The sequence below is a fragment of the Branchiostoma floridae genome, unplaced genomic scaffold (genome assembly GCF_000003815.2).
Source record: "Branchiostoma floridae strain S238N-H82 unplaced genomic scaffold, Bfl_VNyyK Sc7u5tJ_1499, whole genome shotgun sequence".
Taxonomy (NCBI): domain Eukaryota; kingdom Metazoa; phylum Chordata; class Leptocardii; order Amphioxiformes; family Branchiostomatidae; genus Branchiostoma; species Branchiostoma floridae.
The window spans coordinates 387,304-400,946 of NW_023365732.1; the positions used below are offsets into that span (position 1 = coordinate 387,304).

Below are 13,643 nucleotides of genomic sequence, written 5' to 3' on the forward strand. Positions count from 1 at the left end.
ATCTGCTTGGAGATTATTTAATTTGACCAAACTCTTGATAAGATGGGCCGCTTGTGTCATCGAAAATTCTCGATTTTTATATTTTTCGTCATCTATGAGGAAAATAAAACTTTCTGTTTGGGGGAATTTTTAAGTTTGAATTTCAATCAAAGTTACAGTCGAAAATATGCGTAAAAATTGCATTTTTCGCACTTAATTACCATTAATTCAAAATCCAACGCATTTTCTAAAAATCCCCAAAACAGAAATCTCGGAAAAACCGTTGCAGTCATTTTGAGCCGTCAATGAGTAAATTTGGACTCTTCTTGGTCGCGATCTTAAACGATGTTTGCACGCATGTCATGCAGCACGGATAACGAGAGGGTGTAATTGATACCGGTGTAAACAACACTTATATTCAAGGTCACCAACACAAACGTCAGTAGCTTCGTTAAATATTATAGGTACCAAACAAAGTGATAGCATAGATGTACTGTCCAGAAAATTGTTTATATTGGTGAAGAACTATATTTTTTGGCTGATTCAAGGTAGTTTGTGAAAAAAGGCTAGACAGCAGTGTTTTACTGGCAAGGACCGCAGATGACCCAAATAGAACACAGGTTCGGTTCGAATTACGTCAGATCGAACATCGTGGAACAAGGTTCGAATTCTGCTAGACATGGGAGGTTTGAGCCCGTATTTGACCACCGTGGGGTTAGAAAGACGAAGGTCAAGGTCAATTTTGGGCCCCTGGTATGTGACCTTGGTACAGCAGCAGAACTTCCACTTTGTGTATTTTTTTTTGTGGCAGATGATGTGCGGATGTGCTTGTGATATACGGAAGAGGTGATGTATGTTTGGGCCCCCTAATTATAACTGCTCTGGAACTGCAGGGGCGTTTTTGTCAAAATCTTCAAAGGAGCATAACGGAACATAGGAACAATGGATTTCCATGATATTTAACATGCAGGTGTCTGGGGTACAGATGTACCTAATGAAGTACAAATTATGCAAAATTGTACTTAATTTGCATACTAAATGAAGAAAATCGATATTTAGTGTTTTCTAATATTGGACTCAAATACATGTAACATATGTAGTTTGTGACATGTGGAAGATACCCAAAAGCCCCCAGTTTGCATAATTAATGTGAAAGTGTCCTAATTCTTCTTAGTACACGTAGTAAATGATTCGATTGTCAACATTGTGACCTGTGTTAGTTAGTTAAAGGTGTACACAAGCAAGCAAAAATGTGTTGGCTGTTGGCCTCTGTCTGTCTCGGAAGACAATGGTAGGCAGACAGGGTGGGTTAGGCGACCCGTCTGCCTGGCCTGCACTTAGGTTTTTAAGGTGAAGGAGGGGTGTGGACTTCCTTCTCCACCCTCTCGTCTACTGCCGCACTAAGTAATACAGAGGCAACTGTATGCAACGTGTAAAACGGCCCCAGCAGATGCAGGTTTGTTATTTGGAGTTTCCGTCTCCTAGGAAGACATCCGACCAAGGATGCAAGGGCTTCCTCCTACCCCTGATCTGCTGACTCGTGTGTCATGGTGGGTGCGTCATGCCCGAACATGCCCCTGGGACTAATGGGGGACTTTCAATGGCTCGCCAGTCGCTAACGTAGCCTGCCATGCACTTGTGGGTTCTCAGAACCCTGTTCAAAAATTATCTTGCCGCCATCTAATAATGAAACGAGACAAAAGAACTATACCTTGCGCTTTTTGTACTCCGCGCAATCCTTGGCAAAGTGTCCTTCACTGCCACAGGAGTAGCATGTCTGCCTTAGAAGTGGGACCGCGTGGCGCAATCGGCAGCGCGTTGGTCTCAGGCCCAAGAGGTTCTGAGTTCGAATCAGGCTGTCGTGTCCCCGATCTTGTGCCCTTGGGAAAGGCACTTTACACGACTTTCCTCACTTAACTCAGGTGTGAATGAGTACCTAGCTGCGGCTAGTGGCAGTGACAGGCCTTTATGGCGGCGACAGGAAGCATAAATTATGCAGATACAAAAGTCATTTGTATCATCAGAATATTTCATGGAGGTATGAGCTCTCCGAACTCTCGTTTTTTTTTTTTTGCTTCTGCTATGATATGGGGTGAGTGTGTTCTGTATCTTTGAGGAAAGGGTAGTTCCAGAAGTCGTGAATATATTTTCACAGTGTTTGGTCTGTGCGTAGAGGATTATGACAGCTTAATGATGACATGTGCTCTATTATATTGGGCCCATGTAGTCAATGATGCCCCAATAAACAACCAGTCACCATATTTACAACATACACTTTTTGTTAGGTTGGCCTTCCTCCAATGACGTGAGGAAATTTATATTACAGTAGACCATTCATCAAAGTTTTAATTATGCATTAGATAACACGCACGATTGCCCACCTGTTAATCATTCCTGGGTCTCAATATATTTTTGTAGAAGTCAACTAGGACACAACGACAACAAGACGTGCAAAAACGAAAGGACCACGCCTCTCCCTTCTCAAATGCAACCTCAAGTGACAACACTAATGACCGAATGCGCCGTCCACACAGGTAGGTACAGGGAATAGTATAGGGGATGTTGGTTCCTTATTATTGATTTGGACTACCCTATAAGGCATACAAATCTCTGTGTATTGTAGAATGATAAAATAGACATTTTGTTATTCCTTTTCAGTGCCCCGGAAGTACAAAAAGTTGAAACCTCGACAGGAGTCGACGATGACATGTTAGTGCCACCAAGTTTTTTGTTTTGTTTTCGCAAGTGTTTAAAATGGCTCTTAAATGTAAATTCTCTGCATATTAGTTCGTTCAAAAACTGAAGAGATGACTGTAACCTGTATGGTAATGAAAATATACGCAGACAACTCAAGAAGCTTTATGATATTCGGTTTTTGGGTAGGTGTGGGTAAAAACAAAGTCTATGTTGATTGCGGACCTTCCGATGGCTTGCTGTACTGCAGCAAAAATTCCGGTTCCTTATTCCGTTCTCTGGAGATGCTCCTTCATGGTAGATGCCTCTTGGGTTTATGAATAAATGGTATATCTTTGGGCCCCCTAGCAGTTTTTAAGGAACCGCGTGGTATTTGAAATTTTGAAAGTGAATGTTTTCTTTCATCATAGGAATTTCAAACATGTGACCGATGTAGCTGAGAAAGAGGGCAACATAGATAGATACCATATGTGCCAATAGATTCAATTCAAAAATTTGTGTTATTACATTTGACATCCATGGTTACTAAAACTTCACTTTTATCCAAGATACGCTTTTCTACAAGTTAAATACGATTCGAATGATAGATTTCGTAATAGTTTTATCTTATGGCAACATGTTTACAGTGTATACGAAGAACATCTACAGGATGGCTGCAAGGCCCTGCAGACTGGAGACCTGGACCAGGCAGAACAAAGTTTTGCAGCTGCGCTCAAGTCTGTTCATGTCAAAGGTGAGTCTTTGGTTCAAAGAATTTGAAAGTAAATGCTTGTAAATAGTCCGTGATCCTAAATGATTCTTTTCGACACACCGAACTATGTTCACCGCAGTGAGTTCCACAGTGCCGCCCCAGAGAATGAAAAGGCTCATCTTCTGCATTCCAGGTTAGTCCTGGGCAACTGAAGACCACCTTGTGCCCTGAGGCGGGTATTGTGATAGCTGTGTAAACATTGCAGTGATGTAGTGAGGGGTCAAACCGTACAGGGCCTTGTAGACGAGAGCAGCTTTGTCCTTTATGTGCAGTTCAGCTACTGGGAGCCATTCTAGTGAGTCTAGAAGGCCTGAAGTAGAGTTACTTAACAATGCACACAGCAGATATAAAATCACTACGAAGAAGTAAAAACATACGACTGATGATGTGTAACTTACAGGTCAACACATGGAAGAGGTAGAGACCCTGTACATGTTAGGCAAAGTCTATCTCACAAGAGGAATCCAGTCAAAGGACGGAGGCGACTTCACCAAGGCTGCAGCACTCTGTAATGCAGCACTGGTAAGATCGAGTAGAGAAGATATTGAGGAAGCAATCAAGGAAATAACTCACGCATTTGTTAAGGAAGTCCTAAAAATCGAACAGAAGGTAGACAGTGATGATACAGAGAAACACAAATTGATGTTGAAGGCGGATAGGGGCTATGTACAAGAAGAGATCACAAGAATTGAACAAGAAGTAGATCCTTATAGCCTTGATGACGAGTACCCAAAGATAAAAGATGTCGAGATGAAGAGAGTGGAAGCAATCAAAACATTGTGTCAGACACTAGTTCATCAGCGTAAAGTGTTCATAGCTGGCCTTGTAGATGAATGCATGGGGGTAATGCGCCTCCCTCCCTGTAAGTACGCCATGATAGGTTTGGGTTCACAAGCCACAGGATTGGTAACACCCTACTCTGATCTGGAGTTTGCCATTTTGGTAGATAAGGAAACTGAGGAAAATGTTAGTTATTTCCGTAACTTGACACATTATCTGCATCTGAAGGTGATAAATTTAGGTGAGACCATCCTCCCTGCCATGGCGATTAAGTCTCTTAATAATTTCTACTCAGACGACCCGCTGCACAACTGGTTCTATGACTCAGTAACACCGCGCGGTTTTGCGTTCGATGGAGCCATGCCACATGCATGCAAGACTCCCTTGGCCAGGGGTAGAAACAGCACAGGAACAAGCGAACTCATCCGCACACCGAGCAATATGACCAACGTTCTGAAAGAAGACCTTACTCTCCATCTAAAGAAAGGCTACCATCTTGCTAGTATACTGGGAAATGTGTCTTTTATCACAGGAGATCAGGGATTGGTAGATGAGTACAGGTCGTTATGGGCTCAGCAACTTCAAAACAATAATGGGATAGTTCCGCTGGTAATGGCAATCAATTTACTGGGTGAAAATGTAGCGACTTTTCAAACTCAGGCTCTCACAGCCAAACTGAGGAATGTTAAGACAGAAATCTATCGGTTTTCAAGCCTTGCAGTGTCCTTTTTGGCACTACTTCATAACATACAACCGACTACAATCTGGGAAACTATCCAGGAGCTAAGAAACAGTGGAGTCATCGATAGTGAGAACTCACACCACCTGATGGTGCTGGTCAGTATATCAGCAGAACTGAGGCTGCGGACATATATGACCAATCGTGGTCAGGTAGAAAACATGTCAGTATTATGGTCCATGTCGACCAATACCGGCATTGAAGAGAAATTACAGAAAGTGTTTTACATCTCAAATCCAAAACAACTCATGAGATATTACTATACAGAAAGACCCCTGAAGCACTTTATATCACAGTTGACCGACGCTCATTCCCTAAAAGAACCACCAGTCTTCTTTGACAATTCTTCAAAGCTAAAAGCAAAGGTATATAAAAGTCTGTGTGACTTTGAAAATCTCAAGAAATGCTCAGAACAAACGCTACACAATTATTTATCGAAATATGGTGAAAACACCGCACACAGGGATGTTGCAGCCTCACTTGGCGAATTGGCTTTTGCTTTGATGACCCTTGGTGATCATAAAAAGGCTGTACGCTATCTTGAACAGACACTACAGATGAGGTGGAGTATGTATGGTGAGGGCACTGCACATCCTGACATTGCCGAGTCACTTAACAACTTGGGTGAAGCCTGGAGTTTCCTTGGGGATCACGGAAAGGCACTCTGCTATTTTGAACAGACACTACAGATGATGCGGAGTATCTATGGTGAGGAGACTGCACATCCTGTCATCTTAAAGTCACTTATCAACATGGGTAACGCATGGTTAAACCTCGGGGATTATACAAAGGCGGTTAGCTACTATAAACAGTCACTACAGATCACTCGGAGAATCTATGGTGAGGATATCGCTCATCCTGACATCGCTATCTCACTTAACAACATGGGTATCGCCTGTAGTAAACTTGGGGATTATGGAAAGGCGATCAGCTATTATGAACAGTCATTACAGATGAGGCGGAGTATCTATGGTGAGGACACTGCACATCCTGACATCGCACACTCACTTAACAACATGGGCATCGCCTGGTGGAACCTTGGGTATTATGGAAAGGCGATCAGCTATTATGAACAGTCATTACAGATGAGGCGGAGTATCTATGGTGAGGACACCGCACATCCTTACATCGCCGACTCACTTGACAGCTTGGGTAACGCCTGGGGAAGCCTTGGGGATCACAGAAAGGCGATCAGCTATTATGAACAGGCACTACAGATGATGAGGAGTGTCTATGGTGAGGACAATGCACATCCTGACATCGCCGGCTCACTTCACAACATGGGAAACGCCTGGAGAAAACTGGGTGATTACAGAAAGGCGGTCAACTATTACGAACAGTCATTACAGATGATAAGGCGTATCTATGGTGAGGACACCGCACATCCTAACATCGCCGCGTCCCTAACCAGCCTGGGTAACGCCTGGGGTGACCTTGGTGATCACAGAAAAGCGATCAGCTATTATGAACAGGCATTAGAGATGAAGCGGAGTACCTATGGTAAGGGCACCACACATCCTGAAATCGCCAGATCACTTAACAACTTGGGTACCATCTGGAATAACCTTGGGTATCACAGAAAGGCGATCAGCTATTATGAACAGGCACTACAGATGATGAGGAGTATCTATGGTGAGGACAATGCACATCCTGACATCGCCGGCTCACTTTACAACATGGGCAACGCCTGGGGAAGCCTTGGTGATCACAGAAAAGCGATCAGCTATTATGAACAGGCACTACAGATGAAGCGGAGTATCTATGGTGAAGGCACCGCACATCCTGACATCGCCGCCTCACTTAACAACTTGGGTGCCATCTGGAATAACCTTGGGGATCACAGAAAGGCGAACAGCTATTATGAACAGGCACTACAGATGATGAGGAGTATCTATGGTAAGAACACTGCACATCCTGACATTGTAAAATCGCTTACCAATTTGTACGTCGCCTGGAGAGAGCTCGGTGATTACAGAAAGGCCACTTACTATCTCCAACTAATGGAACAAATGCAACAGATTATTATAGCCTCAGATAATAGCAGCTGTAAATGACCTCTGCTATTAGGCCACACTGTCTTAATTTTATGGATGACATCCGCGCGCGCATTAATTTTCGCCTGTTCTAAAGAAAATCACCTCCTCGGAGGCTCCACTCAGGTCCGGAAATTGCCGACCCAAAGGGCCAGCATGTCTGTTTAAAACTCGCCCAAACGCGCTGATTTTGTTGTAAATGGTGCTTCTACACATTCGTCTTGCTTTGCCGCGAATTCGAAATCTTGCAATATGATCATGATATATATAACTTTATTGCACAACAATTGTACAAGGTACAAAGTATGGCATCTACAAAACTGCAGTTCTATAGCTTAACTTAAGGTTTATCTAACTAATACAGGAGTTGTAGTATGGGATAAGTTTTCTTACAATCATTGGAGGCTTTTACAATCATTGAATGAAATTTCTAATTTCCACACATTCTTTGATATATTTTCCTATATCTGCCATGCAGGGATTATCACATGCCATGATGCATTTGAATGGTATGACTACTGTCCAAGCAGAGGTTAGTCTCCGGCTGTTATTTAAACGTTGTTTAGTAGTTTTTATGGGACTTTATATTTTATACTGTTTTCTTGATGTCTCACGGTCGAAAAGAGAACAGTATAAAAGAGAGCCTGATAAAAATGCCTAAAAAATTCGTCAAAACAGCCGGAGCCTAACCTCTGCTTGCATAATATGATACGACGAACACACCATCAAAATGCGTCAGCATCAAGGGAGGGCATTATTGTGGATAGGTACTAGTATACAATCGGCGAGGGGATGTTATGTTTGCACAGTTGTACGAAAGTCTGTCGACGGCCAGCGAGTATTGCCCAGACAACTTCGAATAGTCAAAGAGTTAGACGTTCTATCCAGAACTATGAGAGAAATAGGAGAGGAGTTGAGGTCAGTTTGATTGCCAAACCATGTATGTTAAGACTACCCTTTAACTTATTCTTATCACAGTCATACATAATTCACAGTCCTTGGAACCATATACCTTCTAATAGTGTACTTCTTTGATCGTTCCTGTCAATATATTAGATATCGGTTACTTCAGCTGAGTCTGCCAAGATGAACAATACAGCCTACATGTGCCTCTTGCAAATAAAGACTTGTTGTTTCTTTTGATACACCGTGTTCTGTGGTTTTATTTATTGATTCGTTTGGTTGAAATACCAGTCAGCCTAGGCCGCCCAACTAGCCGAGACTATCACAAAGAGCTGGCCTTGCTGTTCTGTGGTTCAATGCAGCTTTTTTTTCTTTGCTAGATTTTTATTTTGTTGTGAAGTATAAACACAGTGTTCAAATTCGGGCTGAAACCTCCCTTATCTAGTCGAATTCGAACTTTGTTCGACGATGTTCGACCTTACGTAATTTGAACCGAACCCATGATCTGTTTAGGATCATCTGCGGTCATCGCATGGCCTCCTGTAGCCCGATACTTTGCTGAACGTGCCTAGCAACGGGAACGAATACCCTGGCAACCAACCGCCGTGAAAGACTGTTTATAAATGTCTACCAAAATTTAAGTGATTGTGAGCATTACTTTGCGGGCAAGGTCTTCATATTTTTCATGCAATAAGTAACACCACCCACACTGTTCACAGTTCACACTTATTAATTTACTACGTTGTACGGGTAATTGTCCCCTCCCCACAGGAGAGGCCGGTTGGATGTTGGCTGGGCCGCTTTAAGCGAGATTTATATTGCTCTCGTCACTTACCTACTGAATTTCAAAAAGACATCGACTAGAAAGTAGTCAAATGACCACAATGATTTGAAATTTGGTGGTCATTAATAAAATACTAAAATTATATGATGATGATGATGCCCCGAAATTTGAGTTGTGCACTTTTTTCTGGGTGAGACCGAGAACTTAGTATTGTATTTGGTGCCCAACGCCTTGGACATGACCAGGTACATATTTATTTGATTTATTTATTTCTGTATTCTTAATTCTCTCAGTTGCTAAGCAATACTTTCCATGAAGGTCCTGGGTACACGTATACACAGAGTTTACACACAATACACTATATACATGTATATCCTTAGTAAAGTCAAGTCCATCATACAAATCAAAATCATACCCATTCTTATAGTCGTTATCCGTGCCAAGTAGTATATCGTATAATCAGGGGTCAGAAGTGATGTTTTTAGAAGTTTCTTGAAAGAGCGGTCAGTCGTGGCCACTCTAACCGAAGCTGGTAGCTCATTACAAGCAAATGCACCTCTGTTTGGAAATTTTCTACGGCCGGATTCGAGTCTAACTTAGGGAAGCTGCAATTATATATTTGCATTCTGCCTAGTTGCATAGGCGTGAGACGTTCTATCAAATATTTGAAGTACATGAACTTCGACATCAGTGGGGGAGGGGGGCACTCTGTTTTCGCAGATGTAGGCCTCTGAAGTTACATCATTCGACAGGGGAAGTATATAGTAACCAACGCCTTGGACGTGGCAGGTACATATGAACTTCCACGTCCCCAGAGGGGAGATGGACTCGGCTAGCCGCCTGGTGGTCCCGGAGGACACCTTACGGCAGACCCACAGTGTAAGTCAACTAAGCTAGTATGTTATGAAACCTGTACCAAGATGTCAGTGTGTGTAGCTTTAACTCTGGTCTATAAATTTGCTCTCATAACCTACACGTGCACCTCCCCGGAGGAAACATGAGAGTCTGCAGCTGGTACAAAGTCCACCAAGGCACACCCATAAGGTCAAAATGAGTCATAAACTCCTGACCCAACAAACACAGACTGTTTGTTCCAAGCTGATAGCTTATACTCATAGGTCTACAGTAGCGTAAGATGGCAGCTCTCGTGAATGTGTTCCTTGTGGTTTGCTCCATGATAGTCGGACAGGTCTCAACCATGACCAGCCCAAATCTACAGCAGAGGCTACAGGATCTCGACACTTTCATCCAGAACCTGATGACATGTGAGTCCAGGTCTGTGGTCGGACTGACCGTGTCCGTGGTCAAGGACGGCCAGACCATCTTCGAATTGCCCAGGGGTACGGTTAAAGGGACCTGCAGACGGGATAAGCTGTGGACAACAGGACTCTCTTCGGAGTCGGCTCCATCTCCAAGTCCTTCACCTCAGCCCTGTTAGCGGCCATTCTCGGGGAGAGGGAAGACGTGAGCTGGGACACCGTCCTGACGGACATCCTGGGGCCGTCCTTCAGGTTTAGGGACCAGCTACGAACCGAAGAAGCGACCATACGAGAGCTCTGAGCCCACAAAATCTCACTGGAGAACCTGTGGTATGTCGCCGTAAAGCGAAGGGCACAACCCGCCGTGCGTGCAAATACGTGCTGTCTGCGTGCCAAAACGTGGGCAATCTTTTGGGATCCGTAGTAAAGTGGTAATACTAGTAAGTACCGCCTCCGTACGAACTCGTAGGGAATCCGACGGATTTTGGAGCACGCAGACACGCCGTAGAACTTTACGTGCAGGCAAAACTTTGTGTGCCATCGGGCTGCTGCGGATTCACCCCCCGTACGTGCCAGTACGGGTGACGCGCCTGCCCTGTACAGCCTGAACGTTTTCATAAAGACGTGGCGGATGTGGCCTCCAAAAAAAGTACGAACAAATTGCACGTAGGGCGGGTTGTGCCCTTAGCTTTATAATGGGCCAAGACATCGACAGATCGGAGTTTGCACGGTAGGTTTTGTTTACGTCATAAATAATTATCTATACTTCGACCATTGTCTGTTCTAGATTTGCGATATAACAACAGCCTTGTGCACACGTATATATGACCGTTTCAACAAAAACGCTATCTATATTTCCTACAAATCGATTCACATGAGAGCAAACACCTGTACGAGTCATGTACGGATATACATCATCATTAATCAAACATTTTATGTTTAATCAATTTCATTATCAATGGCAATTGCCAGATAGGAGTATTTATTTTTAAAAACAACATTCCGCTAAGCAACCTACTGAGGAATTTGCCATTTAGAGTTAATTTACAAATTGTACTTTGCAATCGGATTCTAAGCTATGGCATACATACGCTGATAAAACCACACCGAGCGTAGAAGATTAGTGAGTTAGTAGTGTTCGTATTTATGTTTCACCCATACCTGTGAAATATCTTGCTTTTCCTGGTATCACGATATTTTTTTCTTCTCCTCCTTCTGATGTCAGGTCTTAAAATCGATTCATCTCTCTTCTTTTTGGGCCAAGTGACCTGAAATTTGGTACAATGGTAGAGGGGGGGAGGAGAGTGTATTTTTGCATAGTGTTTGTCTTTTTAGCATGGGGTGTGAGACGGAGATGTGATAAAAATATGCTATATTTATTCGCAAATTTTGCTTGTCTTGGTTCACTTTATATTTACACTTAACAGTTCTATCATATCCACATTCAACTGATGGTACTTGGTGTATGTTTTTCTCTAGGGGCGCGCACATTTCCGGCTATAACGATGTCGCCATCGGCATCAACTTCCTCGGTTACTTCGAAAAAGGCCTCCCGACGACTAGTGCAGCACTGGAGGCCGGGAAAAACCTGATCGCATGCGGGGTGGCAGAGAGGAAGATCAGGAGCGGGTACGACCTGAACTGTCACTCCGATCTCGGGGCCAGCAGTGGGGGTACAGACTGTCCCGGGGCAGCTCTGTGCCTATACGCTACCGAACACTTCGATCGTCTGTAAAGTTGATAAACAGTTCGTGGCCACATGTGCAACTACTACATGTAAAACGTATTTTGAATTCCATGTAGTTCCCTAAAATTGCAAGATAAAGTTTTCTTTTGTGGTCAACATACTTTTCACATCAGCTTGGTGATTAAACATTGACAGGAATGAAAACTATCTGACTTCTTGTTGCTGCCTATCTTTCGTGATATTCCCTCGTACGTAGAATTAATTTCATTGTAAATAGGAGGTGTGTGCATGTGTGTTTGTGTGTGAATGTGCGTGTTTGTGTGTGTGTGTGTGTCTGTGTGCGTGCATGTGTCTGTGTGTGTGTGTGTGTGTGTGTGTGTGTGTGTGTGTGTGTGCGTGCGTGTATAAACTTTATAACGTGTAGACATTGTTCATGTAGAATGGATACGTGGGCATTCATAGCATTGTTGTCTCGTGCATACTTTTATACTCACAACAGTGCCGCAGAGAACGAACCCCGCAGTTAAAACTAAAAAAAACTAAAAAAAAAAAAAAAAAAAAAAAAAAACATGTGACCTTTGTAACTGAGTAAGAGAATATTGATATATATTATGCAAAATAAAGACCTTCTTTGCATAATTAATGAGAGAATGCTTTAATGTCATTGTGGTAAGCTAAAGAAGGTGATAAACTGATATGATTTATGTAAATGAGGGTCTGTTTTGTAAAATCGATGAGAAGCATTTGCATTATTAGTTCACCCTTCACTCACAAGAGAACCCCTTTTGACAGCAATGCTCTCTGAACATTAATCGCCAGGCGAATGGAATACGACTATGAAAACCCATTAATAACAACAATCTTTAATACTTATAAACAATAAAAACGTCGCCATGGCAATAATTTTAATTGCCACACTTTTTTCCATTTTGCTCCAATGATGTACATGTATGTACTATTTTGTATTATACTGAATAAAGTTTTATTTAAAAAAAAAAAAAGAGTTGTCTGTTCGCAGGCACGCCCATGTTAGAGGTGGCGCTTTGACATTACAACTATGTAACTAGAGTTCCATGAACACATCCCTTCGCCAAATAATCATGCCTTTATTCAAGACTTTAAGGTCTTATTCGTATATTTCTAAAGAGTACCTATCCCAATACAAACGACAGCATGACTCCGGCCTGGCCGAATAGTAAATGATGATGGGGGCTTTGGCCAAGTTAGGAATAAAAAACCTAGTAGGGTACTAGTACTGGCCTAGGAGTGAACTGACCACCCGGTGCTGGATAGACTGCAAAAGACAGACTGAAATCCCATGGCAAATTATTTAGTCAAATTCTTCTCTATTTTCATCTACTGACACTGTAGCACTGCATGAAAACCCTAATTTCCAGGTGTTTCAAGGGACTTACACGCCTGTGAAATGTTCTGTGTCCTGGCTATATGTACATGACTTTCCTGGTTCAGCGTGTAATGTCCTGTTTTTTTTCTTACATTCCTGGACTCGCGCTTGTACAGGAATTTCTAGGACCCTTACAACAGACGTGTAGGGAAAATGGGCAGACAAAAGCCTGGCGGCGCATATATTTTCAAAGCAAAGCTTGGGTCGCGGGTTATTACTGTTTACCGGCAACTACTACCCCTGCAACCAACCTAGGCTATGCTTGGACAATTGATAAGCAATGAGGTTTACATTTTAAACACAAAATAAGGGGGAGTGTAGGGAGTATTTGATTGCTGTCTACCCGTGACATCGTCTGACAGAACAAAGTGGAACAAAATACAACTATAAAAAGAAACGGCATCACCATTTTCAGGAATACCATCAAGGTCAGAAAGAAAGGTCTATAAAATACTAAAAAAACAAGCATAATTAATGAAGCTGTGCTTTGTATGGGCCGACATTTCCAACTTATTTGGAAATCCTATGGTCGGCACGTATTGAGCGCCAACCGCAGTAACTCTGGTTTCCCAAGTGGGCCATTCATTGTCATTTCTACATGTCGAAATAAATAAATGCTAGAGATCAGC

General features: G+C 42.8%; 1 protein-coding gene across 1 annotated transcript in view; it reads left to right on the plus strand.

Annotated features, from left to right (window-relative positions):
• The window catches only part of LOC118407920, a 28,172-nt gene that overhangs the window by 1,070 nt on the left and 13,459 nt on the right, over window positions 1-13,643 (plus strand). The gene's annotated exons all lie outside the window — the stretch shown is intronic.